At 37.4% G+C, this 27,623-nt stretch overlaps 1 long non-coding RNA gene across 1 annotated transcript in view; it reads right to left on the bottom strand.

The window, feature by feature from the left end:
• LOC112859350 (uncharacterized) overlaps positions 1-27,419 on the bottom strand; it is a 232,304-nt gene extending 204,885 nt beyond the window's left edge. The window contains exon 1 of the long non-coding RNA XR_015246924.1: positions 27,318-27,419. This is a non-coding gene — a long non-coding RNA (uncharacterized LOC112859350). The remainder of the gene's footprint in view (positions 1-27,317) is intronic.
• Positions 27,420-27,623: the final 204 nt, after the last annotated feature.

Here is a 27,623-nt window from a genome sequence, read left to right as displayed (position 1 = left end):
AACAGGGGCTCCTTCTGATGGTACCCTTTCCTCTAGTTAGGAAACTGCCTCTACTCTGCATCTTTTTCTACCTCCTCCTATTCAGTTGCTTTGTAATTTCAATTTTTGAAAGGTTACAATTCACTATTAATTCTCTGAGTAAGCATTTGAAAAAAAAAGGAATATGCTCTAATTAGGAAGTTCTGTCGCAGGATTCTTAGTACACAACTCGCCATTAAAGCTAATCTGAGTACAGCTGATGGCTCCTGGCAGGAATGATAAAGTAGCTGGTGACTTTATTTTTTTTAATGTTTATTTAGTTTTGAAAGAGAGAGAGAGAGAGAGAGGGAGAGGGGCAGGGTGCGAGCTGGGTAGGGGCAGAGAGAGAGAGAAACACGGAAGCAGGCTCCAGGCTCTGAGCTGTCAGTACAGAGCCCAACACGTGGGGCTCGAACCCACGAACTGTGAGATCATGAGTCAAAACTGAACGTTTAACCAACTGAGCCACCCAGGAGCCCAATGTTGGTAACTTTAAAAAATGCATTTGGGGGCGCCAGGGTGTCTCAGTTGGTTAAGCGTCCACTCTTGATTTCCGCTCAGGTCATGATCTCATGGTTTGTGAGGTGGAGCCCTGGGTTGGGCTCTGAGCTCACAGCACGGAGGCTGCTTGGGATTCTCTCTCTCCCTCTCTCTCTCTGCCCTCCCCCTGCTGGTGCATGTGTGCACTCTCTCTCTCATAATAAATAAATAAACAAACAAACAAACAAACATATATACATACATACTTAAAAAATGCATTTGGGTTTATTTACCTTTTATTGGCTGATTTCCCTTCCAACCTTCCAAAAGGAGCATTTACAAAGGATAAGGAGACAGAGAAATACATAATTGTGTGTGGGCTCTTTTTCACTGACCCTTCAGTTAGAATTAATCTTGAAGTGTAATTAATACATCTTTAATATGACCATATACATCAGAACAGCTATGAAACCTGAGTAAATTGCACTTTCTCTTGAGGCCTATATTAATTCTCAAATGTCAAGATGCACTCAATTGTGAGAAGAGTAACTACACTTCAAATGAATTGGACAGAGTGCTCTTAAAAATAAAGCGTTTAAATGTAAAGGGGTTTAAATATCACAGTTCTGATTAAAACCTTTGCAAAGAAAACAAACTTGAAAGAAAAGTTCTGGATAACTATGTAAGTGTGGGACCATGATTAATTAAAGAATGCCATTAAAAGTTGTTAATATCAGTGGGATAAAGTTAATGGTCAACTGAAGGCAAGCAATATTTTTTCTTACATTCCTGTGTTCTGATCATCAGTACAGTTATCACTGACAATTTCTCTTCACGAATGAATATTCACTTTGTCAAATTCATCTTTAAATGAATCTAATCATTAATTCATAATTAGACCAAGTGGCAGCATAAATCATAATGAAAAACCTTGGAGATGTCAGTGGGGAATATTTATAAATCAAGAAAATACCATGTTTGTCTTTTTTAAACAAATATATCCTTAATATAACACCATTTTTAAAAAATATAATATCAATTCTTTTTTTAAATATAATTTGTCAAATTGGTTTCCATACAATACCCAGTGCTCATCCCAATAGGTGCCCTCCTCAATGCCCATCACCCATTTTCCCCTCTCCCCCGTCCCCCCATCAATCCTCAGTTTGTTCTCTGTATTTAAGAAGTCTCCTATGGTTTGCCTCCTTCTCTGCTTGAATTTATTTTTCCCCTTCCCATCCCCCATGGTCTTCTCTTAAGTTTCTGAAATTCCACATATGAGTGAAAACATGGTATTTGTCTTTCTCTAATTTCACTTAGCATAATACCCTCCAGTTCCATTCACGTTGTTGCAAATGGCAGGATTTCATTCTTTCTCATTGCCATGTAGTATTCCATTGTATATATAAACCACATTTTCTTTGTCTATTCATCAGTTGATGGGCATTTAGGCTCTTTCCATAATTTGGCTATTGTTGAAAGTGCTGCTATAAACATTGGGGTACATGTGCCCCTATGAAACAGCACTCCTGTATCCTTTAGATAAATTTCTAGTAGTGTTATTGCTGGGTCGTAGGGTAGTTCTATTTTTAATTTTTTGAGGAACCTCCACACTGTTTTCCAGAGTGGCTGCATCAGTTTGCATTCCCCCCAACAGTGCAAGAGGGTTCCCGTTTCTCCACATCCTCGCCAACATCTGTTGTTTCCTGAGTTGTTAATTTTAGCCACTCTGATAGGTGTGAGGTGGTATCTCAGTGTGGTTTTGATGTGTATTTCCCTGATGATGAGTGACTTTGAACATCTTTTCATGTGTCTGTTGGCCATCTGAATGTCTTCTTTGGAAAAGGGTCTATTCATGTCTTCTGCCCATTTCTTTGATGGATTATTTGTTTTTTGAGTGTTGAGTTTGGTGAGTTCTTTATAGATTTTGGATACTAATCCTTTATCCAGTATGTCATTGGCAAATATCTTCTCCCATTCCATAGATTGCCTTTTAGTTTTGTTAATTGTTTCCTTTGCAGTGCAGAAGCCTTGTTACCTTGATGAGGTCTCGATAGTTCATTTTTGCTTTTATTTCCCTTGCCTTTGGAGACATGTCTAGCAAGAAATTGCTGCAGCTGAGGTCAAACAGGTTGTTGCCTGTTTTCTCCTCTAGGGTTTTGATGGTTTGTTTGTTTGTTTATTTATTTATTTATTTATTTATTTATTTATTTATTTATTTATTTATTTAAATGTTTATTTTTGAGAGAGAGAGAGAGAGAGCGTGCCAGGGGAGGGGCAGAGAGAGTGGGGGAAACAGAGACCGAAGCAGGCTACAGGCTCTGAGCTGTTAGCACAGAGCTGGATGTGGGGCTCAAACTCACAAACTGCGGGATCATGACCTGAGCTGAATTCCAAGACTTAACCTGCTGAGCCACACAGGTGCCCATAGCTACACTACATTTTAATAGAGAAAAGATAGTGTCTTAAAACACAAAACAGAGAAATTCAAATGAAAGTATACCATGTCTCCTAGCCACAAGTGCACTAAAGATCATTCACTTTACATGTAAATATTCTTGTTTCCTCCCTTTGGTGGGTTTGATGCTGTTAGCTGATGCGACAGAATGTAATTTTGCGTAAGTGTTAAAGGATTCTGCATTACAATTGGTTGCAATAAATTAGACTTTTTTCTTTTAGGGAGGTATTATGCATCTATTTATCATAATGCATTATAAACAGCAGTGCTTTTGTCCATGGGCACTGATGCTTTGACAAGAAAAGTTATTTCTCCCATTAATTGCCTTGGAAGGAAGATATGCTATCCAAATCAGTTTCATTTAACATTTTCTATTTTTCCATAATGGCTTTCATGATGTCAATTGGAACCAATGCTGTGATAGTCTTTTCATAATGATGTTTTAGATACCTTGCTGCTACAACTTTTTAAACATTTACTTATGTCTGAAAAATTGTTGGTAATGTACTCTGTGTTCAGAGAAAGTGAAAATGAAAATGATGGTAGATAAAAGTTTTTCTGATGAGAAAAATAAAGTTAGGATAAGTATAGAACCAAGAATTCACCTAAACTTCAACATGTCGTTACACAAATAGACTCCACAGGTGACAGCCACATTTAAAATTGCAGCAGCAGCTCAAATATAAAAATTGTGACTCAACTAATACAATAATATAATTGTAACAATAAGTAAGACTGGGTGTTCACTGCAAAGTAAAGCAGATTTTCCAGTGGAAACAACTCTGGCATACTCTTGCAACTTAGTATCTAAGTCCATAGTATTACTAAAAAGTGCCTTTTTTCCTGTGGTTTTCAGACATCTTACCATGTGTAATAGTGGAAATTCAGAATAATGGATGATGCTGAGATGACTAAAAGGTACAATTAAACAATAAATAACCTCTTTCAACTATCTATTTTTTACGTTCTTTTCCTTAAAATTTTGATTCCAGTATAGTTAACATACAGAGTTCTATTAGTTCCAGGTGTATGATATATTGATTCAACAATCCCACACATCACCCAGTGCTCCTCAGGACAAGAGTACTCCTTAATCCCCATCACCTATTTCACCCATCCCTCCACCCACCTGCCTCCGGATAACCACCAGCTTGTTCTCTATAGTTAAGAGTCTAAATCTTGGTTTGTCCCTCTCTATTTCCTTTGCTCATTTGTTTCTTAAGTTCCACGGGTGAAATCATATGGTATTTGTCTTTCTCTGACTTATTTCACTTAGCATTATACTGTATAACTCTATCCACATTGTTGCAAATGGCAAGATTCTATTCTTCTTTATGGCTGAATGATATTTGTATACGTGTGTGTGTGTGTGTGTGTGTGTGTGTGTGTGTGTACCACCACATCTTTATCCATTCATCTATCAATGGAAACTTGGGCTGCTTCAATAGTTTGGCTATTGTAAATGATGTCGCTATAAACATCGTGGTGCATGTATCCTTCTGACTTCGTGTTTTTGTGTTTTTTGGATAAATACCCACTGGTGAGATCACTTGATTGTAAGGTTGTTCTATTTTTAACTTTTTGAGGAAACTCCATACTGTTTCCCAGACTGGCTGCACCAATTTGCATTCCCACCTACAGTGCAAGAGGGTTCCTTTTTTTCCACATCCTCACTAACACTTGTAGTTTGTGTTTTTAATTTTAGCCATTCTGACAGGTGTGAGGTGGTATCTCACTGTAGTTTGATTTGCATTTGCCTGATGATGAGTGATGTTAAATGTCTTTTGGACATCTGGATATCTTCTTTGGACAATGTCTGTTCATGTATTTTGCCCATTTTTAATTGGACTATTTATTTTGGTGGGGTTTGAATTGTATAATTATATAGTTTATTTTTTGCTTTTATTTCCCTTGCCTCAGGAGACATATCTAGAAAAATTTTGCTATGGCTGATGTCAAAAACATTACCGACTGTGTTCTCTTTTAGGATTTTTATGGTTTCAAGTCTCACATTTAGGTGTTTAATCCATTTTGACTTTCTTTTTGTGTATGGTGTAAAAAAATGGTCTCGTAGTTTTCCTAATACCATTTACTGAAGAGACTGTCTTCTTCCTATTAGACTTCTCTCCTGCTTTGTCGAACATTAAAATGATCATACACTTGTGGGTTTATTTCTGGGTTTTCTGTTCTCTTCCACTGATCTATGTGTCTATTTTTGTGCCATTATCATACTGTTTTGAATTACTATAGCTTTTTTTTTTTTTAATTTTTTTTTTTCAACGTTTATTTATTTTTGGGACAGAGAGAGACAGAGCATGAACGGGGGAGGGGCAGAGAGAGAGGGAGACACAGAATGGGAACCAGGCTCCAGGCTCTGAGCCATCAGCCCAGAGCCTGACGCGGGGCTCGAACTCCCGGACCGCGAGAACGCGAGATCGTGACCTGGCTGAAGTCGCTTAACCGACTGCGCCACCCAGGCGCCCCGAATTACTATAGCTTTGTAAGGTAACTTGAAGTCTGGAATTGTGATACCTCCAGTTTTGCTTTTCTTTTTCAAATTTTTTTTTTTCAACGTTTTTATTTATTTTTGGGACAGAGAGAGACAGAGCATGAACGGGGGAGGGGCAGAGAGAGAAGGAGACACAGAATCGGAAACAGGCTCCAGGCTCTGAGCCATCAGCCCAGAGCCTGACGCGGGGCTCGAACTCCCGGACCGCGAGATCGTGACCTGGCTGAAGTCGGACGCTTAACCGACTGCGCCACCCAGGCGCCCCTGCTTTTCTTTTTCAAAACTGCTTTGGCTATCCAACATCTTTTGTGGTTCCATATACATTTTAGGATTGTTTGCTCTAGTTCTGTGAAAAATGCTGTTGGTATTTTGATAGGTAATGCACTAAATCTTTAGATTGCTTTGGGTAGTGTGGCCATTTTAACAGTATTTGTTCTTCCAATCCATGAGCTTGGAAGGTCTTTCTTTGTGTCATCTTCAATTTCTTTTATTAATGTTTTATGGTTTTCAGTGTACTGGTCTTTCACCTTTTTGTTGGTTTTATTCCTTGGTATCTTATCATTTTTGGTGCAACTGCAAATGGGATTATTTTCTTAATTTCCATTTCTCCTGCTTCATTATTAGTGTATAGAAACACGACAGATTTCTGCACATTGACTTTGTATCCTACAACTTTACTGAATTTATTTATCAGTTCTACCAGTTTTTTGGTGGGTTGTTTTTTTGTTTGTTTGTTTTGGTTTTGGTTTGGTTTGGTTTGGTTTCTCTATATAGTATAATATCATCTTCAAATGGTGAAGGTTTTACTTCTTCCTTACCAATTTGGATGACTTTTATTTCTTTTTGTTGTCTGCTTGCTGTGCCTAGGACTTCCAGAACTATGTTGAATTTAAGGGGTAACAGTGGACATCTTTGTCTTATTCCTGACCTTAGCGGGGAAAGCTCTCAGTTTTTCCTCATTGAGAATGATGTTCACTGTGGTTTTTTCATATATGGCTTTTATTATGTTGAGGTATGTTCCCTCTAAACCTATTCTTCTGAGGGTTTTTTTCATGAATGGATGTTGTACTTTGTCAAATGCTTTTCCTGTATCTACTGAAATGATCATATGGTTTTTATCCTTTCTTTTATTGATGTGATATATCACAATGATTGATTTGTGAATACTAAACCACCCTTGCATCTTGGAACTAAATCCCACTTGGCTGTGGTGAATGATTTTGTAATGTATTGTTAGATTTTATTTGCTAGTATTCTGTTGAGGATTTTTGCATCTATGTTTATCAGAGATATTGGTCTGTAGTTCTCTCTCTCTCTCTCTCTCTCTCTCTCTAGTGTCTTTATATCTGGTTTTGGTATCAGGATGATACTAATCTCATACAGCAAATTTGGAAGTTTTCTGCTATTTTTTAGAGTAGTTTGAGAAGAATGGGTGTTAAGTCTTCTTTATGGGTTTGGTAGAATTCACCTGTGGAGTCATCTGATCCTGGACTTTTGTTTGTTTGGAGCTTTTCGATTACTGATTCAATCTCCTTGCTGGTAATCCATCTATTCCAACTTTCTATTCTTCCGTCGGTTCTGGTATGCTGTATGTTTCTGGGAATTTATCCATTTATTCTAAGTTGTCTAATCTGTTGACATAGATTTTCATAATATTCTCTTACAATTGTTTGTATTTCTGTGGTGTTGGTTGTTATTTTCCCTCTCTCAATTGTGATTTTATTTGAGTCTTTCCTCTTTTTTTGAGTCGTATATCAATTTTGTTGATCTTTTGAAAGAACCAGCTCCCGGTTTCATTCATCTGTTCTATTGTTTCTTGTAGTTTCTATATTATTTCGGCTCTAATATTTATTATTTCTTTCTTTCTGCTGGTTTTAGGTTTTGTTTGTTGTTCTTTTCTTAGCTCTTTTAGGTGTAAGGTTAGGTTGAGATTTTTCTTGCTTCTTAAGGTAGGCTCATATTGCTACTAAGTTTCCCTCTAGACCAGCTTTTGCTGCATCTCAAAAGTTTTGGACCATTGTGTTTACATTTTTGTTTGTTTCCATGTACTTTTTGATTGCTTCTGTGATTTCTTGGTTGACTCATTCATTGTATAGTAGCATGTTATTTAACCTCCTTGTATTTGTGGTGTTTTCAGAATTTTTCTTGTGACTGATTTCTAGTTTCAAAGCACTGTGGTCAGGAAGTATGCATGGTATGACTTTGATCTTGAATTTATTGAGGCTTGCTTTGTGGGCCAATATGTGATTTATTCTGCAGAATGTTCCATGTGCACTTGCAAAGAAGGTGTATTCTACTGCTTTAGGATGCAATGTTCTGAACATAACTGTTAAGTCCATTTGGTCCACTGTGTCATTTAAGTCACTCTTTCTTTGTTGATTTTCTCTTTGGATGATCTGTCCACTGATGTAAGTGAGGTGTTAAAGTCTTCTACTATTATTGTATTATTATCAATTGGTTCATGTTTGTTATTAACTGTTTTTGTGTATTTGGGTGTTTCATGTTGGGTCCATAAATATTTACAAATGTTTGATATTGTTGTTGGATTTTCCCCTTTATTACTGTTATATAGTGACTTTGTCTCTTTCTACAATCTCTGTTTTAACGTCTATTTGTTCCAATATAAGTGGTACTACTCCAAGGTTTCCTTTTACATTAATTTGAATGATAAATATTTCTCCTTTTCCTCACTTTCAAACTGCAGGTCTGAAATGAGTCTCCTGTAGCAAGATATGGATGGGTCTTGTTTTTCTGTCCCCAAGTTGGGCTCCAAGACCAGCGTGGAGCCCACTTGGGATTCATTCTCTCTCCCTCCCTCTCTCTCTCTCTCTCCCCCTCCCTCTCCCTCTCCCTCTCTCCCTCTGCCCTTCTCCCCAGCTTGCTCTCTTACTCTCTAAAAGAGAAGATAAAAAAATAAAACAACAAAAACAACAAAAAGAACAAAAACAGAGTTCAGTTGGAAGGGCTGAGAGGATTCCCATTTTGTCAAAAAATGAAATAAAGTGACTTGCCTAAAATCACACCATAACTGGTAGAGTCAGAATTGGAATTTATGGCTCCTGACTCAAGTGTGTTCTTTAATATCATACGACTTCTTTGAAGAGAAGCTTCTTAGGGAATAGGGCATTTGAGGAATTATTCCCTGGAAGTAATGACTTATCAGTTTCCTTTAGTAAGCCCGATTAACAAAACAGTAACTGAGCTATTTTTTCTCAACTTAGCAGGCCTTGTATATGTCAAGATGTCTTTTTAGTACTTTTTGTGCCAGGGAACTGGACCTTGGCATTTTCTGGCAACAATACATGAGACAGAAGAATCTCTTTACTCTTACCACCACCCCACCTCCCTTCTCTTTCATGGGTCTTCTTGCAAGTTACACCCTTTCTGACACTTGCAACAGGCAGCCTAATATAGGCATCACGATTTTTGAAAATTCCATCAGGCTTTTAATCTGCAGACTGTTTTAAAACTGTAGATATAACTGTAAACAAGAGGTAGTTAAAGGAAGAAAAATTTCATTAATATTGTGTCCTTCATCTAATTAGTGGGCAATCCCTCTTCTATCAAAAAGCAAACAAAAAAGAAATCCATCGTTAGGCTTATTGTTCTCACCTGGTGGAGTATAATTTTAGTATTACCAAAAAGGGTGCTAACCCTGATATGGCATTCAGAAAAAGATCTAGCTTGTTGTATTCTTTAGAACAATAATGAATACCTTAGTATGTGCATTAGCTCCAAAGATGGCATGTATGACTACAGTGATAAGTGTTATCTAATCATCAGTGTCAATTATTTCTACCTGATTTCAGATTCCATGTTACTGGGTAAGAATATAAAGGTGACTAGGGAAGAGTGGAAAATACTCGTATTATTTACGTATTCAGCATTTATTGAATTCTTGCTGTGTGCACAGAACTAAACAGTTGCTGAGGCAGTGCTTGTGTGGATTTTAAATAAGTCCCAGTGAGTAACTCATAGTCTAGAAGAAGCAAGTTACGCTTTGTTCACATTCAAGACTCCAATCAAAAATCTTCATGCATCTGGATTTTTATCTACAGTATCCAAGATTGTTAAAATTTTGTCAAATGAAGCCGATAGACTCTATAGCAGTATGTCTCCTAATCACTCATATGCTTTGGCAAACAATGGAAAATCATTCACATAGTGCAAAATTATTGGCAGATCACATAAGCAGCTTATTCAAAACTAAACACATCTTAGCATAAGAATGAAAATCAGTTAAGAGCTAACCATTGTTAGTAGTAGAAATAGAATATATTGTTTCAACCCATTATCTATTATAAATTAGGTGAGGAAATGCAGAAAACTAGGAAGCGAAAGGGGACAAGGTAATGAAGATAATCCCTGAGAAGGAAATAGAATCTTGGCAGACATTCAGGGGAGAAACATGTCAGAAAATACCAGCTTACTCTGTTCCCAAAGACCAACAATGAAAGTCAGAGAAAAATGCACATGTTCTAAATTAAAGATAGACAAACAATTACTATGGATTAAGGAAAAGTAAGACATATTTGTTTCAAGAGGTGTGGGTGCAGACTTTTCATAGAGTTTGGGTGTTTGAATAGCTAGTTAGTAGTTATAGTCACTAATCCACACAATACTGGGAAATGCCTTTTAATAGGGTTCTCAGTGAAGGATTACTTAGTACTAAATGTAAACTAATTCATAGAACCAATGTGACTAATGTGTCAAGGCTGCTGTTGCCAACGGTTTGGCCACATTTAATAAAAATAGTGAGGAACTAAGACACTAATACTTCTGAATATTACATATAATACGGTGATTACAAATTGCTTTTTTATATGGGTTATTTCTTCCATATTTTTGTAAAGAGAATTGTTGAGGCTCCTGTTCATTTTTTTTCCCATGACCCCTTCATAAGGTCCCAAATAAGAAGTCTCTCTCAAATATTAGTACTATGAGACATTTTGCTTCTTACGAAGAATGGTGTTTCTTTCTCTTAGAAAATTTGAGGTATATAACTTGCCATTTTAAATTTCCTATGAACTGCGTGCATTTGTATCCCAAGGATCTAGCACAATGCAAAACTTAGGGAAGACATTCAAAATACATTTGTGAAATGAATGATTGGATTTTGTTCAGCTAGAAGTTCAGAGCTTTTTATTTGGGTGTAGTCCCAAAAATTTATTTTTTTTAAAATTTTGTTTCCTTTGCTTGAGAAGACATCTAGAAAAATGTTACTAAGACCCATGTCAAGGAGATTACTGCCTATGTTTTCTTCTAGGACTTTTATGGTTTCATGTCTCCCATTTAGGTCTTTAATCAATTTTGAGTTTATTTTTGTGTATGGTGTAAGAAAGTGGTCCAATTTCATTCATTTGCATATAGCTGTCCAGTTTTCCCAGCACCATTTCTTGAAGAGACTGTCTTTTCCCCATTGTATTTTCTTGAGTCCTTTGTCATAGATAAATTGACCATATAAATGTGCATTTAGTTCTGGGCTATTATTTTCCATTGATCTATATCTCTATTTTTGTGCCAGTACCATACTGTTTTGATTACTACAGCTTTGTAGTAGATCTTGAAATCTAGAATTGTGATACCTCCAGCTTTGTTCTTCTTTCTCGAGATTGCTTTGGCACTTTGGAATGTTTTGTGATTCCATATTAATTTTAGAATTCTTATTTCTTGATGTAGTCCTGTATTGCTATAAACTTCCCTCTTAGAACTGCTTTTGCTGCAGACAGAGAAAGACAGAAGACATATAATTTCACTTACATGAAGAATCTACAAAATAAAACAAATAGATTCTTAAAAACAGAGAACACAGGGGCGCCTGGGTGGCTCAGTCTGTTGAGTGTCAGACTCTTGATTCCAGCTCAGGTTGTGATCCCAGGATTGTGGGATTGAGCCCCACTTCGGGCTCATGCTGGGTGTGGAGCCTGCTTAAGATTCTCTCTCTCTTTTCCTCTCTGCCCCTCTCCACCTCCTGTGCACACTTTCTCTCTCTCTAAAATAAATAAAATGAAGACAAAAACAAAAGAACAGAAAACACACTGGCAATTTCTAAAAGGGGAATGGTGGGGGGATGGGTGAAACAGATAGACGGGATTAGAGGTACAAAATTCTAGTTGTAAAATAAATAAGTCACAGAAATGCAAAGTACAGCATAAGGAATATTGTCAATGGTACTATAATAATATTATATGGTGATCATGCTTATTGTGGTGAGCACAGGGTAACAGAATTGCTGAATTGATATGTTGTATACCTGAAATTAATATAATATTGTATGTTTATTAAAAAAATTACTTCAATTAAAAAAAAGGTAGTTCAGAGAAATGCTTGGCAATAATCACAGCTATCATATTGAGCCATAATGTTCATGTAGTTCTTTTTCTCAGTCATGATTTTCTACATCCATTTCTATTTTACTCGCTTTAGTGTATTGTCATTCTGGCTTCCAATGGACTCAGCTTATGCTGAAAAAAGATACTCATATGCGTAACAACAATATAAGAGAGAAAGGTAAAAATAAAACACTTAACAGAGATACAAGTAATACGTTACATGAACCCTGAGGAAGAAGCAGTTGCATCTAACTGGAATTTATTAAGGGAAGAGAGACCTTGCAAGGGGAGGAAATGCATTGAGCATGCTTTATTGTTTTTTTTTTTTTTTTTTTTTTTGGAGGTCAGTTACTTATCCAATCTGGCTAGAGCAGAGAGTTTATAAAAAGTAGTAGTGGGAAATGAAACAAAAAAGATAACTAAAAATCAGACTGAGAAGGACTGTGAATGCTAATTTAAGATATTTGGTCATTATACTTCAGGCAATTGGGATCCACTGGAGCAATCTGAGGGAAATGTAAAGGCATTATTGCTGTTTCTTAGGAAAATAATGTAAATGACAGTATAAAGGATGATTTGGAGCAATAAAAGACTGAAAGAAGAAACCACTGGAAAAATTTGCAATAATGTGAGTTGTGGATAATAAGAACCAATGCAGGGAAAGACAAGGACAGATGTAAAAAAGAAAAAGAAAAAAAATACAGTTAACATGACTTGACCACTGATGGGATGTGAAGATAGAACCAGAAGAAATTGCTATAGGGTTGTAATAATGTTACTAATGGATATAGAGTTTCAGTAAGACAAAGAGACACTAAAGAGAGGATAATAACACAGAATATCTCTGAGATATTGAGTGCCACCATATCTCAGGCAGTGAATTAAATCTTTAATTCTCATAGTAACTCTGTAGTGTGCTTTCCCCAAATTACAGCTGTATTTACCATTTAAGTGTCTTCTCCATAGGCACACAAGAGGATAAGTGGTCAAGGCAAAACTTCAAACCAGATTTGTCTGAGTAAGAAGGTTGTGTTCCGTACACTCTTACTCATTGCCCACTTTCATTCTGAACACGTTGAATTTAGGGATAATTGCAATATCCCTGTACTGCAAAGGGTTCCAAATGTAGGTGTGTTGTCTAAGACAAGAGGCAGGCCAGAAATATGGAAGTGGAGTTATCTGAAGGGAAGTGAATGTTGAAACAGTGGTAGCCAGTGTTTCACTAGGGAGAGCATGTGAGAGAAGACCAGGATGTAACTTTGAGAAAGTTACACCTAAAGGGTACGTGAAGAAAGAGATGTGATGGAGAAGCTGATAACTAGTAGAACAAGAGTGAGGAGATTTACACAGAGGCCAAGAAGTAGCATGTGAAGAAGAAAGGAGTGGTCACCAATGCCAAGTACTACAGAAAGTTACTTGAGCATGAGATCTGGGAAGAGGCACTTGGATTTTGCAAGTAGGAATTTATTGGAGACTCCAAAAGAACAGCATTATTCAGGTATCAGAGATTGTTAAAGCCCATAATAGCTCTTCAGAGTGTTGGGTGATGAAGATGTAGTAAAGAACTGAAGACTTTTCATTTGTGATTTCTGTAAAGGAGCAAAGAACAGAGATGGAAATGAAGTGCATCATGGACTTTTTCATTGTGGATTGTTTTGGTTTTTGTTTTCCTTTTTAATTTAATTATTTTTTAATTTTTTTGATGTTTATTTATTTTTGAGAGAGAGACAGAGCATGAGTAGGGGAGGGGCAGAGAGAGAGAGGGAGACACAGAATCCCAAGCAGGCTCCAGGCTCTGAGCTGTCAGCATAGAGCCTGACGCGGGGCTTGAACCCACAAACCGTGACATCATGACCTGAGCTGAAGTCAGACGCTTAACCGACCGAGCCACCCAGGTGCCCCTTGTTTTCCTTTTTTAGTCACTATGACGAAGACTTACTGAAGTGTAAGAAGGCAGTGGTGAAAAAGATATAAAATAAAAAGAGAGAAAGAAAGAGGAAGTGAGGGAGGATACATTACCCTATGCGCTAACTACATAACCCCTTACGTGGCAGGCTGCAGGCTGAGCTATGTGGCAACTAAACAATGAATTCCACAAACTGAAATGACATTAACCCCCTTTAACTTAAATGTCATATCTAATTAAGTTTTTCTAGCATATAAAATGCATCTTCTGTGAAAAGTGATGTATCTCAGACATGGCTCACCATTTAGCATATCTATACCATGAGAAAATATTAAAGATGTTTCCTCAAACAGATGACTGTTCTACGCACATATTTAGCAGAGGTTATTTAGACATCCAAAGGTGGAAACCAGCAGATTATATCTGCCAGAGAAATCTTGACATTTCATCTTTCAAATAAGCAATCATAAAATACATCTCTAGTGGTCAAAAAGAATTAAGGACTATGACATAAGAAGACTATCCGTAGGATCACAGGCTTTTGGTCTAGTTGATGGCAAACAGTGCACACCGTAGCATTAACATGCGTGTCGGCATAATGAGCAGACATAACAGAGAGAGCAGAATATAGTTTGACTCTGAAAGAGAGCTCCAATGTAAAGCTTTGCAAAAAGCAGCTTTGAAATCATGAGAAATGAGAACAGAAAAAGACATGAGTGAACAGAAAGTTAGGAATAGGGGGGATGGATTGAAAAACAAATAAAAGATATCAAAACAAACACGTCAACCCCAAAGAGAAGCCCCAAAGGAAAAAAACTGCTTTTGCATCCTAGATAAAAGCAAAGGATTCTTAGGAACGGGAATGCTGTTTCTTATGGTATGTATTTCACTTCACAAGAAAATGCAAACTGTTCCCCAAAGTGACTGAACTGTGTGATCCCACCAGCAATATAAAAGAGCTCCATTCACTCTGAACCCTCACCAGACTTGGTATATTTAGGATTTTTTAGCCATTCTAGGACGTATTAAGTGTATTCAACATTTTTTTCCAGTTTGAGAATTGACATACACACTGTATAAGTTCTAGGCATATAGTATTTTGGTTTGATTTACATATATTGTGAATTTATTAACATAAAATATTCAGTTAACATCCATTTCTCAGATAGATACAATAAAAAAAAGAAGGAAAAAAATTCCCCTTGTGATGAGAACTCTTAGGATTTACTCTCATAACAACCTTCCTATATATCAAACGGCACTGTTGGCTATATTCATCATGTTGTACATTACATCTCTAGTACTTATGGCCTTTCTCCAATTTCCCCTGTCCCCACCCTCCACCTCTGGCAACCACATGGCTAATATCTTTTTCTATGAGTTGCTTTTAGATTCCACATCAAAATGAGATCATGTAGTATTTGGTATTTGTCTTTCTGTCTGACTTATTTCACTTAGCATAATGCCTTCAAGTCCCATCCATGTTGTCACAAATAGTAGGATTTCCTTGTTTATTTTATGGCTGAATGGTATTTCATTATATGGATATACACATATACGTATGCATCTGTATGCGCGTGTGTGTGTGTGTGTGTGTGTGTGTGTGTGTGTGTACTACACGTATATATACCTACCTCACAACTGCTTTATCCATTCAGCCATCAATGGACACTTAGGTTGTTTCCATGTCCTGACTTGTAAACAATGCTGCTATGAACATGGGGGTGCAGATGTATCTTCCATTTGATGTTTTTGTTACCTTTGGATATATTTCCAGAAGTGGAATTGATGGATCATTTGGTAGTTCGAGTTTTAATCTTTTGAGAATCCTCCTGTTTTTCATAATGGCTGTGCCAATTTACATGCCACCAAAAGTGCACAAGGATTCCCTTTTCTCCACATCCTCGCCATAGAGGACAGAGGATGTCCTATAGAGGATAACATCCTTGTTATCTCTTGTCTTTTTGATGATGGACATACAAGAGGCATGAGGTGATATCTCATTGTAGTTTCAATTGCATTTCCCTAATATGAAATTCAGCACCTTTCATTTGGTCTGTTGGCATTTTTAATATCTTCTTTGGGGAAATGTCTAGTTGTGTCCTTTGCCCATTTTTTAGCTGGGTTATTTGGTGTTCTACAGTAAAAAGAGTTGCAATGTCTTAGATATCAGATACATAGTTTGCAAATACCCATTCTGTAGGTTGTCTTTTCACTTTGTTTGTGGTCTCTTTTGCTGTTTAGCAGATTTTTAGTTTGATGTAGTCCCACTTGTTTATTTTTATTTTGTTGCTTATACTTTATTTGTGATATTCAAAAAATCATTATCAAGACCCATGTCAAGGAGATTTGTTCCTCTGTTTTCTTCTGGGAGTTTAATGGTTTCAGATCTTACATTTAAGTCTTTAATCCATTCTGAGTTTGTGTGAGTGGTATAAGATATGGGTCCACCTTCATTCTTTTACATGTGAATATCCGATTATCTCAGCACCATTTATTGAAGAGATTGTCTTTTCTCTGCTGGGTATTCTTGGCTCCCCTGTCAAATTTATTTGACTGTAAATACTTGGGGTTTTTTTGTTGTTTTTTTTTTTTTGTTTTTTTGGGGGGGGCTCTTGATTCTGTTCCATTGTTCTGTTTTTATTCCAGTACCATACTATTTTGAGGATTATAGCTTTATGGTATAGCTTGAAACCAGAAAGTAGGGGGTGCCTTCTGCTTTGTTCTTCTTTCCTGTCCTTTCTGTCCTGATTTCTCAGGATTTCTTTGGGTATTCATGGTCTTTCATAGTTTCATGTAAATATTAGGAGTTTTTTTGTTTGTTTTTTTAACTTCTGTAAAAACTTCCGTTGGAATTTTGATAGAGATTGCATTAAATCTATAGATAGCCTTTGGTAGTACTGACATATTAACAATAGTCATTATTCTAATCCAAGAATACAGAATACATTCCCATTTATTTGTATCTTCTATGATTTCTTTAATCAGAGTTTTCCAGTTTTCAGCACAGAGATCTTTAATTCCTTAAATGTATTACTAAGTATTTTATTGTTTTGATACTATTCTAAATGGGATCTTTTTCTTTCTTTTTTTTTTTTCACAATTTTGCCATCAGTGCATAGAAATGCTACTAACTTTTGAATGCTAATTTTGTACCCTAAGCTTTACTGAATCCATTGACAAGACATAACAGTTTTCTGGTTGAGTCTTTAGGATTTTCTATATATACAATCATGTCTGCAAATAGAGCTAATTTTACTTCTTGCTTTCTAACTTTGATACCTTTTATTTCTTTTTCTTGCCTGATTTCACTAGCTAGGACTCTCAGTACCATGTTGAATAGGAGTGGTAACAGTGGAAGCCTCTTCTTGTTCCTCATCTGAGAGCAAAAGCTTCCAACCTTTCACCATGGAGTATGATGCTAGCTGCGGGCTTGTTTTATATGGTCTTTATTATGTTGGGATATGTTCCTTCTTTGTCTAATTTGTTAAGAGTTTTTATTATGAATGTATGTTAAATTTTGTCAAGTGCTCTTTCTGCATCTATTGAGATGATCATATGATTCTTGCTTTCATTCTCTTAATGTAAATCACATTGATTGATTTGCATATGTTGAACCATCCTTGTATCCCAAGTATAAATCCCACTTGGTGGGATCGTGGTGAAGGATACTTTAAATGCATTGCTGAATTTGGTTTGCTAGTATTTCACTGAACTTTTGCATCTAGATTCATCAGGGATATTGGCCTGTAGTTTTCTTTTCTGATTTTGGTATCAAGATAAGGCTGGTGTCATAAAATAAGTGCCCTCCTCTTTGATTTTTTGGAAGTGTTTGAAAATGATTGGTGTTAATTCTTTAATGTTTTGTTAAAACTCACCAGTGAAGTCATCTGATCCTGGGCTTTTTCTTCACTGGAGGATTTTTGATACTGATTCAACCTCCTTACTAATAATTGGTCTGTCCATATTTCCTATCTTCTTTAAAAAAAATTAAGTATTTATTTATTTTTGAGAGAGAGAAAGAGAGGGAATTAGTGGGGGAGGGGCAGAGAGAGGGAGGAGACAAAGAATCTGAAGCAGGCTTCAGGCTCTCAGCTGTCAGCACAGAGCCCAGAGTGGTGCTTGAAACCATGAACTGTGGGATCATGACCTGAGCTGAAGTTGGACACTTAACCAACTGAGCCATCCTGGTGTCCCAAGATTTCCTATTGCTTCTTGATCAGTCTTGGTACACTGTATATTTCTAAGAATTATCCCATTTTTCTAGGTTAAATAATACAGATATTTATAGTAGCCTCTTATGATCCTTTGAATTTCTATGTTACTTGTAATGTCTCTTTTTACATTTATAATTTGTTGATATGGTCCTTTCTCTCTTCCCTTTGGTTAGTCTAGCTAAGAGTTTGTCAATTTTGTCTTTTCAAAGAAAAGTCTTGGTTTGGCTAATCTTTTCTATTATTTTCCTGGTCTCTATGTCATTATTTCTGCTCTAATCTTTATTATTTCCTTTCTTCTGTTAACTTTAGGCTTAGTTTGATCTTTTTTTCTAGTTCCTAAACGTGTAGTGTTAGGTTGTTTATTTGGGGTCTTTCTTGATTCTTAACATAGGTGTTTATTGTTATGGACCTCCCTCTTAGGAACTGCTTTTGCTGCACTGCGTTAGTTCTGGAAAGTTGTATTTTCATTTTCCTTTGTCTCAAGGAACTGTTCTTCTTTCTCCTTTAATTTCTTCTTTGATCCATTGGTTATTTGGAAGAGTGTTGTTTAATTTTTAGGTGTTTGTGAATTTTCCATTTTTCCTCTCATTATCGATTTCTAGTTTCTTGCCACTGTGGTCAGAGAAGATTCTTGGTATGATTTCAACCTTCTTCAATTTGCTAAGACTTGTTTCAGAGGCTAACATTTGCTCTAATCTATAAAATGTTAGAAGTGTGCTTGAGAAGAATGTGCATTCTGCTGTTGATGGGTAAAACGTTCTGTATATGCCTGTTAGGTCCATTTTGTCTCAGTATTGTTCAAATCCACTGTTTCTTTATTGATTCTCTGTCTGGATGATCTATTTATTGCTGGAAGTTGTGGTATTAAAGTCCCCAGCTATTATTGTATTATATAGTTTATTTCTCTTTTTAGCTGTATTAGTTTTTGTTTATTCATTTAGGTGCTCTAATGTTGAGTGTATTTGTAATTGTTATATCTTCTTGAGTATTAACTCCTTTACCAGTGTATAATGACCTTCTTTGTCTATTTTTACCATTTTTAGTTTAAAGACTATTTTTTCTCATATAAGTATAGCATTCCTTGCCTTTTTTTTTTTTTTTTTGTTATCAATTACCATTTGCTTGAAATGTCTATTTTTCCATCCCTTCCCTCTCAGTCTACATGTGTCCCTAAGGCTAAAGTGAGTCTCTTACAGGCAGCATATTGTTGGAACTTATTTTTTGTTTTGTTTTGTAAATCCATTCAGCCATTCTAATGTCTCTTAATTGGGGAATTTAATGTTTATATTAAAATACTTATTGGTGGAGAGGGAAGATGGCGGCGTAGGAGGACGCTGGGCTCACCGCGCGTCCTGCCGATCACTTAGATTCCACCTACACCTGCCTAAATAACCCAGAAAACCACCAGAGGATTAGCAGAACGGAGTCGCCGGAGCCAAGCGCAGACGAGAGGCCCACGGAAGAGGGTAGGAAGGGCGGCGAGGCGGTGCGCGCTCCACGGACTGGCGGGAGGGAGCCGGGGCGGAGGGGCGGCTTGCCGGCCAAGCAGAGCCCCCGAGTCTGGCTTGCAAAAAGCGGAGGGGCCTGACGGACTGTGTTCCGACAGCAAGCACGACTTAGCGTCTGGGAGGTCATAAGTTAACAGCTCTGCTCAGAAAGCGGGAAGGCTGGAGGACAAAGGGAAGGAGAGCTGCTGAGCCCCCGGACGACAGAGCTCAGTTTGGTGGGGAACAAAGGCGCTCGCCAGCGCCATCTCCCCCGCCCATCCCCCAGCCAAAATCCCAAAGAGAACCAGTTCCTGCCAGGGAACTTGCTCGCTCCGTGCGCAAACACCCAACTCTGCGCTTCTGCGGAGCCAAACCTCCGGCAGCGGATCTGACTCCCTCCTGCTGCCACAGGGCCCCTCCTGAAGAGGATCACCTAAGGAGAAGCAAGCTAAGCCTGCCCCTCCTGCCCCTGTGCACCTTGCCTACCCACCCCAGCTAAGACGCCAGATCCCCAGCATCACAAGCCTGGCAGTCTGCAAGTAGCCCAGACAGGCCACCCCACCCCACAGTGAATCCCGCCCATAGGAGAGGGGAAGAGAAGGCACGCACCAGTCTGACTGTGGACACAGCGGTGGGCTGGGGGCAGACATCAGGTCTGACTGCGGCTCCGCCCACGAACTCCAGTTATACACCACAGCACAGGGGAAGTGCCCTGCAGGTCCTCACCACGCCAGGGACTATCCAAAATGACCAAGCGGAAGAATTCCCCTCAGAAGAATCTCCAGGAAATAACAACAGCTAATGAGCTGATCAAAAAGGATTTAAATAATATAACAGAAAGTGAATTTAGAATAATAGTCATAAAATTAATCGCTGGGCTTGAAAACAGTATAGCGGACAGCAGACAATCTCTTGCTACAGAGATCAAGGGACTAAGGAACAGTCACGAGGAGCTGAAAAACGCTTTAAACGAAATGCATAACAAAATGGAAACCACCACAGCTCGGATTGAAGAGGCAGAGGAGAGAATAGGTGAACTAGAAGATAAAGTTATGGAAAAAGAGGAAGCTGAGAAAAAGAGAGATAAAAAAATCCAGGAGTACGAGGGGAAAATTAGAGAACTAAGTGATACACTAAAAAGAAATAATATACGCATTATTGGTATCCCAGAGGAGGAAGAGAGAGGGAAAGGTGCTGAAGGGGTACTTGAAGAAATAATAGCTGAGAACTTCCCTGAACTGGGGAAGGAAAAAGGCATTGAAATCCAAGAGGCACAGAGAACTCCCTTCAGACGTAACTTGAATCGATCTTCTGCACGACATATCATAGTGAAACTGGCAAAATACAAGGATAAAGAGAAAATTCTGAAAGCAGCAAGGGGTAAACGTGCCCTCACATATAAAGGGAGACCTATAAGACTCGTGACTGATCTCTCTTTTGAAACTTGGCAGGCCAGAAAGAATTGGCACGAGATTTTCAGTGTGCTAGACAGAAAAAATATGCAGCCGAGAATCCTTTATCCAGCAAGTCTGTCATTTAGAATCGAAGGAGAGATAAAGGTCTTCCCAAACAAACAAAAACTGAAGGAATTTGTCACCACTAAACCAGCCCTACAAGAGATCCTAAGGGGGACCCTGTGAGACAAAGTACCAGAGACATCACTACAAGCATAAAACATACAGACATCAAAATGACTCTAAACCCATACCTTTCTATAATAACACTGAATGTAAATGGATTAAATGCGCCAACCAAAAGACTTAGGGTATCAGAATGGATAAAAAAACAAGACCCATCTATTTGCTGTCTACAAGAGACTCATTTTAGACCTGAGGACACCTTTAGATTGAGAATGAGGGGATGGAGATCTATTTATCATGCTACTGGAAGCCAAAAGAAAGCTGGAGTAGCCATCCTTATATCAGACAAACTAGACTTTAAATTAAAGGCTGTAACAAGAGATGAAGAAGGACATTATATAATAGTGACAGGGTCTATCCATCAGGAAGAGCTAACAATTATAAATGTCTATGCACCGAATACCGGAGCGCCCAAATATATAAAACAATTACTCATAAACATAAGCAACCTTATTGATAAGAATGTGGTAATTGCAGGGGACTTTAACACCCCACTTACAGAAATGGATAGATCAACTAGACACACGGTCAATAAAGAAACAAGGGCCCTGAATGAGACATTGCATCAGATGGACTTGACAGATATATTTAGAACTCTGCATCCCAAAGCAACAGAATATACTTTCTTCTCGAGTGCACATGGAACATTCTCCAAGATAGATCATATACTGGGTCACAAAACAGCCCTTCATAAGTTTACAAGAATTGAAATCATACCATGCATACTTTCAGACCACAATGCTATGAAGCTTGAAATCAACCACAGAAAAAAGTCTGGAAAACCTCCAAAAGCATGGAGGTTAAAGAACACCCTACTAACGAATGAGTGGGTCAACCAGGCAATTCGAGAAGAAATTAAAAAATATATGGAAACAAACGAAAATGAAAATACAACAATCCAAACGCTTTGGGACGCAGCGAAGGCAGTCCTGAGAGGAAAATACATTGCAATCCAGGCCTATCTCAAGAAACAAGAAAAATCCCAAATACAAAATCTAACAGCACACCTAAAGGAAATAGAAGCAGAACAGCAAAGGCAGCCTAAACCCAGCAGAAGAAGAGAAATAATAAAGATCAGAGCAGAAATAAACAATATAGAATCTAAAAAAACTGTAGAGCAGATCAACGAAACCAAGAGTTGGTTTTTTGAAAAAATAAACAAAATTGACAAACCTCTAGCCAGGCTTCTCAAAAAGAAAAGGGAGATGACCCAAATAAATAAAATCATGAATGAAAATGGAATTATTACAACCAATCCCTCAGAGATACAAACAATTATCAGGGAATACTATGAAAAATTATATGCCAACAAATTGGACAACCTGGAAGAAATGGACAAATTCCTGAACACCCACACTCTTCCAAAACTCAACCAGGAGGAAATAGAAAGCTTGAACAGACCCATCACCAGCGAAGAAATTGAATCGGTTATCAAAAATCTCCCAACAAATAAGAGTCCAGGACCAGATGGCTTCCCAGGGGAGTTCTACCAGACGTTTAAAGCAGAGATAATACCTATCCTTCTCAAGCTATTCCAAGAAATAGAAAGGGAAGGAAAACTTCCAGACTCATTCTATGAAGCCAGTATTACTTTGATTCCTAAACCAGACAGAGACCCAGTAAAAAAAGAGAACTACAGGCCAATATCCCTGATGAATATGGATGCAAAAATTCTCAATAAGATACTAGCAAATCGAATTCAACGGCATATAAAAAGAATTATTCACCATGATCAAGTGGGATTCATTCCTGGGATGCAGGGCTGGTTCAACATTCGCAAATCAATCAACGTGATACATCACATTAACAAAAAAAAGGAGAAAAACCATATGATCCTGTCAATCGATGCAGAAAAGGCCTTCGACAAAATCCAGCACCCTTTCTTAATAAAAACTCTTGAGAAAGTCGGGATAGAAGGAACATACTTAAAGATCATAAAAGCCATTTATGAAAAGCCCACAGCTAACATCATCCTCAACGGGGAAAAACTGAGAGCTTTTTCCCTGAGATCAGGAACACGACAGGGATGCCCACTCTCACCGCTGTTATTTAACATAGTGCTGGAAGTTCTAGCAACAGCAATCAGACAACAAAAGGAAATCAAAGGCGTCAAAATTGGCAAAGATGAAGTCAAGCTTTCGCTCTTTGCAGATGACATGATATTATACATGGAAAATCCGATAGACTCCACCAAAAGTCTGCTAGAACTGATACATGAATTCAGCAAAGTTGCAGGATACAAAATCAATGTACAGAAATCAGTTGCATTCTTATACACTAACAATGAAGCAACAGAAAGACAAATAAAGAAACTGATCCCATTCACAATTGCACCAAGAAGCATAAAATACCTAGGAATAAATCTAACCAAAGATGTAAAGGATCTGTATGCTGAAAACTATAGAAAGCTTATGAAGGTAATTGAAGAAGATTTAAAGAAATGGAAAGACATTCCCTGCTCATGGATTGGAAGAATAAATATTATCAAAATGTCAATACTACCCAAAGCTATCTACACATTCAATGCAATCCCAATCAAAATTGCACCAGCATTCTTCTCGAAACTAGAACAAGCAATACTAAAATTCATATGGAACCACAAAAGGCCCCGAATAGCCAAAGTAATTTTGAAGAAGAAGACCAAAGCAGGAGGCATCACAATCCCAGACTTTAGCCTCTACTACAAAGCTGTCATCATCAAGACAGCATGGTATTGGCAGAAAAACAGACACATAGACCAATGGAATAGAATAGAAACCCCAGAACTAGACCCACAAACGTATGGCCAACTCATCTTTGACAAAGCAGGAAAGAACATCCAATGGAAAAAAGACAGTCTCTTTAACAAATGGTGCTGGGAGAACTGGACAGCAACATGCAGAAGGTTGAAACTAGACCACTTTCTCACACCATTCACAAAAATAAACTCAAAATGGATAAAGGACCTGAATGTGAGACAGGAAACCATCAAAACCTTAGAGGAGAAAGCAGGAAAAGACCTCTCTGACCTCAGCCGTAGCAATCTCTTACTCGACACATCCCCAAAGGCAAGGGAATTAAAAGCAAAAGTGAATTGCTGGGACCTTATGAAGATAAAAAGCTTCTGCACAGCAAAGGAAACAACCAACAAAACTAAAAGGCAACCAACGGAATGGGAAAAGATATTTGCAAATGACATATCGGACAAAGGGCTAGTATCCAAAATCTATAAAGAGCTCACCAAACTCCACACCCGAAAAGCAAATAACCCAGTGAAGAAATGGGCAGAAAACATGAATAGACACTTCTCTAAAGAAGACATCCGGATGGCCAACAGGCACATGAAAAGATGTTCAGCGTCGCTCCTTATCAGGGAAATACAAATCAAAACCACACTCAGGTATCACCTCACGCCAGTCAGAGTGGCCAAAATGAACAAATCAGGAGACTATAGATGCTGGAGAGGATGTGGAGAAACGGGAACCCTCTTGCACTGTTGGTGGGAATGCAAATTGGTGCAGCCGCTCTGGAAAGCAGTGTGGAGGTTCCTCAGAAAATTAAAAATAGACCTACCCTATGACCCAGCAATAGCACTGCTAGGAATTTATCCAAGGGACACAGGAGTACTGATGCATAGGGGCACTTGTACCCCAATGTTCATAGCAGCACTCTCAACAATAGCCAAATTATGGAAAGAGCCTAAATGTCCATCAACTGATGAATGGATAAAGAAATTGTGGTTTATATACACAATGGAGTACTACGTGGCAATGAGAAAAAATGAAATATGGCCTTTTGTAGCAACGTGGATGGAACTGGAGAGTGTGATGCTAAGTGAAATAAGCCATACAGAGAAAGACAGATACCATATGGTTTCACTCTTATGTGGATCCTGAGAAACTTAAGAGAAACCCATGGGGGAGGGGAACAAAAAAAAAAAAAAAAAAAAGAGGAGTTAGAGTGGGAGAGAGCCAAAGCATAAGAGACTGTTGAGAACTGAGAACAAACTAAGGGTTGATGGGGGGTGGGAGGGAGGAGAGGGTGGGTGATGGGTACTGAGGAGGGCACCTTTTGGGATGAGCACTGGGTGTTGTATGGAAACCAATTTGACAATAAATTTCATATAAAAAACAAAATAAATAAATAAATAAATAAATAAATAAATAAATAAATAAATAAATAAATAAAAGAAAAACAAAAAAAAAAAAATAAAATACTTATTGGTAGGTAGGACTTACCATTGTCATTTTGTTAACTGTTTTCTGGTTGTTTTGTAATCTATTGTTCCTTGTTTCTTATCCTGTTGCTCTTTTTGTTTGTTTTGATGTGTTTTGGTATCACTGAACTTTGACAAGGGAACCTAACCAGGCAATGTGTTGATTGCAGTTGTGACACAAACAGAGGCTTGAAATGACCTTACACAGTGGGGCTTGGTTTTTCTTGTACTTTTGTCATTTTATGAGAAAAAGATGCTAGCTAGCCTGATAATCTCAGGACCATGGGGACAGATATGTGGGAATGATCTACTTCAGTGACTGCAGCCTGAAGTTCCTGCTAACCCACTACCTTAGGAGAGAAAACCAATGCTGATTGTTGTAAGCCACCGAAGTTTTGAGATTATTATTTATGCAGAAGGAACTGAACATGATTAATGAAGAACAGATTGATTATGAAAACTAAATAAGAGGTTTAGGAGAAGGAATATAGAGAAGTAAAAGAGTTCTGGTGACGTGTGTGTGTGTGTGTGTGTGTGTGTGTGTGTGTGTGTGTGTGTGAGAGAGAGAGAGAGAGAGAGAGAGAGAGAGAGAGAGAGCAAGCTTGGAATGGGGAGCAAGGGTAGAGCTATTGGGGATAATCGGAAATGTTTATATTTCATTGGAGGAATCTGTGGGGGAAAAGAATGAAATAATAGAAACATTGGGTTTAAAATGAAGTTGAATTAGATGAGGGCAGAAACTCAGATGCAGAAATATTTTTTTAAGGAACATTACAATATTCAGGAAAAAGGATTATACTCACTATATTTCTTTGACAAAACCCAGAGATCCTACGTTATGGCATGTATTTCATGTATTAGTCTAGAAATGACCCTGTCTAAATGTTACTCTCATTCAATTGAATCCTAAAGCCTAATGGCTGCCTATTCCTTTATAGGGATGGTAGTTACAATAATCATTAATACATATTTGTTAATAGCACAGTAAGTTTCTGGCATGATTCTGAAACCCAAATAAAAGTAACCAAGCAACAATGCAGAATTTGAATTGACTGTACCAAGTAAAAGGTATTAACTATTTATAATGTTAATCATACAATCAAATGCTCTAAGCAGTCCATGCCAAAAGTGCTACCAGGGTTAATACTAAGTCTTTCATAGATAATAAGCCCAAGCTGGATGAGAACCCAAAGAAAACAGAAGCCCCAAAACACAAGAGTAAAGTCCTGAGTCCACTGTTGAAGAAAGCTAGACTTTAGCTCAAATTCAAATTTATCTCTTAGATATTTTGATAGGAATGGTACTTGGCCTGGCTCTCCACTGAAAATAAGTTGGGATTTTTACAGGGTGTTGGAGGTAGGAACTAATTTTAGGATGAGTAAAAAGGATCTTTTCCCCACAACGAGAGTCTATTCTAATCAGGCTTCTTGAAGGACAGGAGACCCTCTGTGAGCTGCTTGAGAAGAAAATTCACAGTATGTTTATGGTAACTGCCCAAGTACCACACATTCCACTGAGCATAATTATGAAAGGATTGTTTAAGTTTTATTTCCCAAACAGAAAATAAATATAATATGCCTTTCACTGTTACTAATCTAGTCTACACTGAAAACAGAAGTCCTATGTGTATTGGTTCATTCCTTAAAAATTGTGACTTTTTCTTCTCAAATTGTATCTTAAGAATCAAAAGTAATTATACACATTAATATGTATCTACTATATATCATAATGGATATAGATATAAATACTATATATAATTCAATATGTGAAATGGCTGTTAAGACAACTATCACACAAACTGCTATATATAAATATATATAGTATATATATTTATTATATAATTATTAATACATTTATTATTATATGGCACATATTTAATATATATAACAATATATAGTATATATAAATATTTATTAGTATATGGTATATATAATATATATACTGGTTTGATACACTATAGATACAGACACAGTTTAGTCTAGATACAGATTATAGTTTACTGTACCTACACACAGATATACTTCATCTGTATCGTGCTTGTTATACTACAGTATTTTACATGGATATCTACATACCTATGAATACACACACATATGTAGTTCTGTGATGGGAGTCAAACAGCTTTTCACATTTGGGATTATTTCAAGGTCAGTAATAAACAGGAATACATTCATGTCTTCAAGCCTTAAATTAGAAGAAAAAGACTACTTGGGTTACTAACTTAGATGGCTACATTATGATTACAAAACTGTCTTTCTTTTCATAAGACCTTGAACTTCAATGCCTTCTTAATTGTGAATCTCGTTAAGTGTTCAGAAATGACATTATTGTTTAAAACTCATGCCCATTAAGCAGAGCATAGCCATTCCACTGTCGTTATT

This window comes from Puma concolor, chromosome F2 (genome assembly GCF_028749965.1).
Source record: "Puma concolor isolate L17-30 chromosome F2, mPumCon1.1.hap2, whole genome shotgun sequence".
Taxonomy (NCBI): Eukaryota; Metazoa; Chordata; class Mammalia; order Carnivora; family Felidae; genus Puma; species Puma concolor.
This window is presented reverse-complemented; position numbering and strand designations above follow the sequence as displayed.